The sequence below is a fragment of the Pinus tabuliformis genome, chromosome 7 (genome assembly GCF_031772625.1).
Source record: "Pinus tabuliformis cultivar Carrire ecotype Pingquan chromosome 7, CPIR1, whole genome shotgun sequence".
In the NCBI taxonomy this organism is placed as follows: Eukaryota; Viridiplantae; Streptophyta; class Pinopsida; order Pinales; family Pinaceae; genus Pinus; species Pinus tabuliformis.
Genome location: NC_142293.1, coordinates 250,490,827 through 250,499,092, shown reverse-complemented (window position 1 = coordinate 250,499,092; position 8,266 = coordinate 250,490,827). Strand labels below are relative to the sequence as shown.

The 8,266-nt window shown below is 32.0% G+C and overlaps 1 pseudogene; it reads right to left on the bottom strand.

The window, feature by feature from the left end:
- Positions 1-1,153: 1,153 nt before the first annotated feature.
- On the bottom strand, positions 1,154-8,040 carry LOC149246785 (geranylgeranyl pyrophosphate synthase, chloroplastic-like; annotated as a pseudogene).
- Between the last annotated feature and the right edge of the window lie 226 nt (positions 8,041-8,266).

Here is an 8,266-nt window from a genome sequence, read left to right as displayed (position 1 = left end):
ATTCTCAACTTCAATTGCGTAGTAGAGGCAGGCAAACAGTGGAGGAGATTTGAACCTGTGACTTGATTCAAATCTGAGCTAGTTTGTGTGTAGCATGTGGAGATAGTACTGAGTACTTATGAGGAGTATTGTACTATGTATTGTTACATGTCCTCTATCACTATAATATACAGATAGTTCGGGGTTTTCAGCTGTATGCTTTCCCCATTACATACTGTGTTGATATGTGTGATTGATGTTTCAATGTGCGCATGCGATTGTTTCTTAATTCCACAAATTGATGATCAATGGTAGAGGAGGTTATGTATTATGCATCCAGTCTGCAAATAGTGTATACTCAGGATAATCTCTATGAATAAGTGTTATATTATTCAAAATTTCTACATTTTTGGGTGTTCAAGCCATGTAGGCTTGAATTGAAATTAGCCAAAACTCATGTCTCTTCACTAATTTGAGTAGCCCTTATAAAGTTTATAAGTATAAGGTGAGAGAACTCATTTTAGGTATCCAAATGTGCAACAATCCATAGACTTCTCAACAAGACAGTCGAGCTCAACAAGAGATGCCAAGATTGAAGAAAGGAGAGTGTTTTGGGTCTGTACTTTCCTATTTCATACTTGCCAATTCTACCCAAATAACCTCCCAAAAACAAGCAAGTAGCTAACTAGGAATTGAAATGTTTGAATATCACTATTTTGAAAAAGTTCGAACATTAACATAGATTTATAATTTTTATAGATTCAAATTTTGATAAAATGATGAGGATAGATATATATAAAATAAAGTTAGTAGATTTTGGTGTTGAAGATGAATCACAGTTGATGGTTGGAAATGGGTTCATAAATATCTTTTTTTGGTATTGAATATGAATCACAATTGATATTGTGCAACCTATTGACAGAAATCTTTTTTATATCATTTTCACCAAAAATATTTTCTTAACATTTAAATTATAAATCACAGAAACCTAAAATCAAAAATATTAATAATAATATAATATTTTGAAACTGAATAAATCTAAAGCATCCATATTATTAGAATCATTAGGACTATGGACAATGCCAGGAGATACAAAGTTATAAATATGGCACCATTTCTGAAGTTTAGCAAATGCTAAACGGATATATAACACATAGAGATTCAAGAACGCTTTTCAGTTCTCTCTGAGTGCAACGTAATCTGCAAGACCCAACAAAGGTGCAGCCTTCCTTGGATTGAAACAAGATAGCTCCTCCTTACCTCTCTTCACCAATTCAACAGTAAACTCCTTTGATTTCTCCAGACTCATTAGCTTCGGATAAGTGGCCTTATCTCTAACCAAATCTTTTCTTGTCGTCTTCCCAATTTCTTCTGACAATTTTGTGACATAGAGTATGTCATCTACAACCTGAAAAAGAAGCCCCAAGCAACGGGTAAACCTTTGAATTCTCTCAATTTCATCTTTGAAAGCACCACCAATGATCACCCCACACACAGTTGAGCACTCCAATAGCACTCCAGTCTTGTGAATATGAATCCATTCCAAAGTCTCAAGCTCAATAGAAGCATCTCACTCACTCGCAAGATCCATAATCTGGCCACCCACAATCCCTTGGGATCCTATTTCTCTACCTAATTTAGATACCAGCCTCAAAATCACAAACCACTTGTGATCCCTTCATAATAGGTTACTAACTGCCTAATAGGCCTTATAAAGTGAACCATTTTATATTAAATAGGTATCCACTATTATATAATGCACCTTATTCAAACTAGACGATCACATACAATAATTAACTAACTCTTAGATAGCCTAAGGTATGGAGGTTAATACAAGACCTTTACAATCAGATCATTGGTTTGTAACATGTGGCTAAAGGTAGCATTGACAAAAAATGAGTGTTAAACAATACTGCCAATAAGGAAAATAAAGGAAAATGAAGATGGGATAGTTTAAGGCTATAGGAACGAATTACCAATGATTGTGATTGTTAGTTCCCTATAATACTAGTGTAGCCCGCATATTGTTATTGTTGTGCCCCATAGAAGCCCACTATTTTTATTGTTGAGATCTTACTTTATTATTGTTATGTAAGCCCTATTTATATTTTGACCCTTTAAACTCCTATATATACTAAGGAGGCCTTGTCATCTTAATCATCCAAGAATTTTTCATTAATGTGATGTAAGGGGAGGTTACCCCCTCAATGTGGCTTATTATCTAGGCATTGATCTATCTTTTCTTATGTTTTTGTATTATTTTGATTTGGATACATAACCTTTGGTATCAGAGGTAAAAATAGAGCATGATAGTATTAAATAGTACTACTTGGAACAAAGAGAATCTTTAGAAGAGCAGCAAAAATGGGTCATGAAGATGTTGGGTTATGACTTTGAAATCATCTACAAAAAAGGGAAGCTAAATGTTGTTGCAGATGCACTCTCAAGAAGGGACGAGGATGTGGAAGAATTGTTTTGTGCCATTTCTATTATCCAACCTAATTGGATAATTGAAGTATGAGATGGATGGAAGAATGATGAAGAAGTGTGGACACTCATTCAAAAATTTTAGCAAGATTCCAGTGCCTATGCTACATTTATCTAGAGAAATTATTCACTATGGTACAAATATCGCTTATATCTATGTAAGAACTCCCAACTCAAACAAAAGTTTCTTTTGGAATTCCTCACCTCTCCTATAAAAGGCACTCACAATTTTTAAAAACTTACCACAATGTCAAGAAGGAATTTTTCGGATGGCCTTAAATCTGATATTCAGAAGTTTGTGGTAGAATGTTTAGCTTTCCAACAAAATAAATTTGATACAATTACAACCCCGAGTATTTTACAACCATTAGCCATTCCAAGTCAGTGTTAGGAGGTTTCAATGGATTTTATCACGGGTTTACCCAAGTCCAAAGGAAAGAGTCTCATCATGGTGGTAATTGATAGACTTATCAAGTGTGCACACTTTTTTGCACTATTTCATCCTTTCAAATCCAGTACAGTTGCGACTATTTTTTTTATAAATAGTTCAAAATATGCAAGGAAACCCAAAGATTACTATAGGTGATAGAGATCCCACTTTCACTGAAATTTTTGGACATAATTACTTTCTTATCTTGGTACTCAATTATCTCATAGCTCATCTTATCATCCTCAATATGATGGGAAAATTGAGATAGTGAATAAATGTTTGGAAGCATATCTTCATTTCTTTGTATCTAAAAAACAAACACAATGGGTCAAGTGGTTACCACTGGCAGAGTGGTGGTATAACACTTCCTTCCATACCACAGTAAAAATAACCCCATTTATGGCACTTTATGGATATCATCCATCGTACATGACATTGTCTTTAAGAGACAATTCTAAGGTCTAATCAGTGGAATATCACATCAGGCATCGACAACAAGTTCTCCAACTCTTAAAGGATAACCTAACTCTAGTGCAGACTTGAATGAAACAATAATCAAATGAGCATCATAGTGGAAGATGTTTTAATGTGGGTTATTGGGTATTTTTATGTCTACAATCATACAAATAAATGTGCCTCAAGCAAGATAAGAAGGATAATAAATTATCATCCAAGTACTATGGCCCTTACAAGGTGTTCAAAAGATTGGTACTATGGCATACAAATTGGAGTTGCCTACATCTTTGTGAGTACACCCAGTTTTCCATGTTTCATGCTTGAAGAATGTTATAGGTGACAAGTTCCCAGTTCAAACTATATTGCCAAAACTTGACGAGGAAGGAAAATCATATTGGATCCTGAAGCAATCATGGAAACAAGAATCTGGAAGTTACGGAATCTATAAATTTTAGAGTATCTCATTAAGTGGAAAAACTTATTTGTTGAAGATTCTAGATGGAAGGATGAGTATTTCAAACAGAAGCATCCATAACTACTCAAGCATTGAGGACAACACTTTTTTGAAGTAGAAGGGCATGTTAGGTCCCTATAATTCTACTGTAGCCCCCATATTGTTATTATTGTGCCTCATAGAAGCCCACTATCGTTATTTTTTAGCCCTTCATTTATTATTGTTGACCCTATAGACTCAACCATTGATAGAGAAAGCATTGATAGAGAAAGCATAATCATTGTGTTTATAAATTGGCGCTATTGTTCAATATCTACCTATTAGGAAAATAAGAAATTATAAAAGGAAACAACAATACATTTAGCCATATGATACTAACCATCACTCTAACCAAAACTCCATATTATAACCAAGCAACGAATAGAACAAGCATGAAATAGAGTGCTAAACCACACACAACATTTAAACATCATTAACACAATTTTTTTACTTATAAACCCAAATGGAAAAATTAACATTCGATGGGGACTTTGATTAAGCTTGGAAATAGATACAAAGGGTGAGTTATATATAGATTATGTGTATTGCTACTCACTAACAAAATTATAGATTACATTGGCTTAGGGACAACTTTCTGTGTTCAAGCAAGTTTTTTCTCCCAAGCCCTTGATTTTTATTTTATTTTCTATGTGTTTCACAGTCCTTGGAGATTAGTGACTATGGCATCCACAAAATATTTGTACCAAGCATATCTACCCCGAAAGGATCACTTCCTACCATCTCAACCACAAGGCTTGACTCCAAGAGTGTCGAGAGAATTGAACCCATTACCTCTCAATCACAGAGGAGCTTTAACGACGGGGACTCAACCAACTAAGTTAGCCCTCAAGGCTACTCCCAAGCCCTTGATGCTTCTAAAGACGACATTTTTCTTCATTTCCTCTCTAGCTCTCCTCCTCTCCTCTTCATTGTCCTCTAATTCAATAGGTTTCATTTTTAATAAAGATACTCAAATTGCCAAGTATCTATATTAATTGTTCATATTCTCATCTCTTTAGTTATGGACAATTAATTCAAACTTTTCTAATATTTAAATACAATTTTTAAAATGAGAGAAAAGTCTCAATTCTATTTCAAATGACATCTTCCCATTTAAAGGCTTTTGTTCCCCGTAAGGATTAACTCAATTATCTAGTTTCTTCTTAATTGCAATTGTGTGCTTGCATCCTCTACTATCGCAAATCAAGGCTATTTGATTGGTTGTGATGGAATCTTAAACAACCCTATCAAGTCATCTATTTGTGGCAATCTATGATTGCATCTAGAGTTGCATTCTACTACAGCTTAGTATGAGGGGGATGTATGATTGCTTATGTGCTCAACGTAGAATTGACACATGTCCTTTAAATTCATATTATTAAAAATAAAATATTTTAGTATAAAAAATATCAATGTATTAATATTTTTTTATTAAAAAAGGCTAATAATTTATAATATCAAAATAGAAGTATTTTAGTTAACAAATCTAAAAATAGTAGTTTATAATTGATTTTTTTAATAAAAAATAATAAATACATATAAAAAAATTTGATTAATTTCTTTCTATACTTCAAAAAAGGAATAAAAAAGTTTCCATATATAAATTAAGAATAATATTTTATATTATATTTATCAATAATATTATATATATATATATCAATAATATTTTATATTATATTTACTAGCTAGTATGAGCTTACATCCATTTAAATCTGAATCTATCATGGGCCTAGAGGATCGTACAAACCTTCTTTTTGGAGTGTAAAACTTGACATAGGGATTTGATACATCTCAGAGCATGATAGATCCGGGGTTACATGGATCTAAGTGGATATATCTCCAAATAATGGTACTTCCACTACAAGATGGAAGATCCCAAATAGGAACTACTTTTGGCATTAACTTATTCGCGACTTCATTAGTGAAGATGATATTTTCTACCATTTTTATGTGTTTATCATCTCTAAAACATAATATCACATTAAAAAGTCATATATTTGATTTATATATTTAACTATAATTTATACAAAATTTTAATATTCAAAAATATCATTTTATGCAATGTAGAAGATTTTTCACAATTATATTTATTTTCTACAGTAATATATTTTTATATTTACTAATTTGTACAATTTTTCAAATTGTACACATTAATATATTAAAAATATAATTTAAGTATATAATAAATTGTTATTAATCTTATTATTTAATTATATATAAAAAATGATATTAATCATCAATCAAAATAGGTTTTATTGTCATATTTCAAATAAATCTATACATTCTATCCAATACATAAATTATAGTAAACTAAATAATTAACTAATACAATCACATTAAAAATATTAATGTGGTTGACATAGTCAAAGGCTTCATAGATATAACCAAAAAACTATTGCAACACAAAGAATGTCTTACTAATGCACACATTTACCTAATTAACCATGTATAAAAAGGTTATGGGTCAACTTTACTTAAGAAAAAAAGGGAATTATAAATTAATGTTATAAATAATAATGAGGAGCTTATTAGAATTGGAATAATCTCAAATCCCTAGGAAATTGGTGGGGAGTGAGCCAAGTGCAACATGAATTTTTTAAATTTATTAAAAGTCATTGCAACTTAACAAACTCTTTAATACACTATAGCTGTTGATGGGCATTAAGACTAAGCATAAGCTGAGCATATTCCCTTGAGAATCAATGTAGACCCTAATTAAAAAGATCAAAATCAAAATCAACAAATCCTCGTCTACTTTAAGTTGAAATAAGAAAATTTCGGCAATTAAGATAAAGTAAGGTAAACTAATTCTATTAATTAAACAGTTAATTAGTTAATTAAATAACTAAATAAAAACCATAAAATATAGATTAGTTAGAGTTGACACTAGTTCTATTCCATACCTAAATTATTATAAATTAATTAATTAATTGAGATAAATTAAAATAAACTAAATTTATTAGTTAAATAGCTAACTAAAAACCAAAAAAAATGTAAATTAATTGGCGATACAATTTATATTCCTGTATATTACCATGAAAGTGACCTGACCCACTTGCCAATTCTACCCAAATAACCTCCCAAAAACAGCCAAGCAGCTAACTAGGAATGGAAATGTTTAAATACCTCTATTTTGAAAAGGTTCGAACATGAAAATAGATTTATAATTTCTGTAGATTCAGATTTTGATCAAATGACCAGGTAGATATATAAAAAATATTAATTAATATATATATATATATATATATATATTAATTAATTAATTAATTAATTAATTAAGTGTAAATTTTGATGTTGAAGATGAATTACAGTTGATGGTTAGAAATAGGTTTGCAAACATTTTTTTTTGTTGAAAATAAATTATAATTAATAGTGTAAAATTTGTTTACAAATTTTTTTTTTTATATCATTTTCACTAAAATTATTTTCTCAACATTTAAATTATAGATCATTTAGTTTATAGATCATAGAAACCTAAAATCATATTTTGAAATTGAAGAAATCTAAAGCATCCGTCCATAATATTAGAATCATGGGCTTTTCATTTCTCCCTGTATGCAATGTAATCTGCAATGCCCAACAAAGGTGCAACCCTCAAAATCCGATCACTCCCCACCGTTTTGCTCGTGGACACTGCAATGTGCTCAAAGGCAAATGAAAGAAGTGCATCCCCTGCAACAAGAGCAGTGCCTTCCCCGAAGACCTTATGGTTTGTAGGCTTACCTCGCCGTAAATCATCATTGTCCATGCAAGGCAAGTCATCATGGATCAAAGACATTGTCTGGATCATCTCCATTGCACACGCAGTTGGCATGGCGAGTTCCTGGGTCCCTCCCACAAGCTCACAAGCTGCAATGCAAAGAACAGGACGAATCCGTTTTCCTCCTGCAACAAAAGAATACCTCATGGATTCATATATTTTCTTGGGATGACTCAGTGGGATAGCCTTATCCAGAGCCTCATTCACTGCCAGTGCCTTGGAAAGCATGTACTCCTTGAAATCAAATTCAACGAAATCTGTGTTTGATGGTCTAACTTACGATACGACCAGATGTCTATATGACAAAAGCCCACGAGGAGCCAGATGGTCGCCAATAGAAGTACTGGGAATCGAAACTCTCCTCAGATTACTTTCTTGAGAAGCAATATTCATAAAATACAGGCCATGGCAGCTAGCTGTTGCCATACTGCTGTACAAAATAAATTACTGCAACGAAAAACAGAGATTGAAAACAGGTAAGTAGATGCAACAGAAGAATAAATGCATATGAATTCAAAGAAGTTTGTACTATTGAAAATTTTAACTTTATTACTGACATGTATGAGGGACAAGAATGATCATATTACTACACGAACATACTCAAATTTTTCCAGTACCTTAGAAGAACAGTGAAGAAGAACTGGGTTGCGTGCTTGTTGGG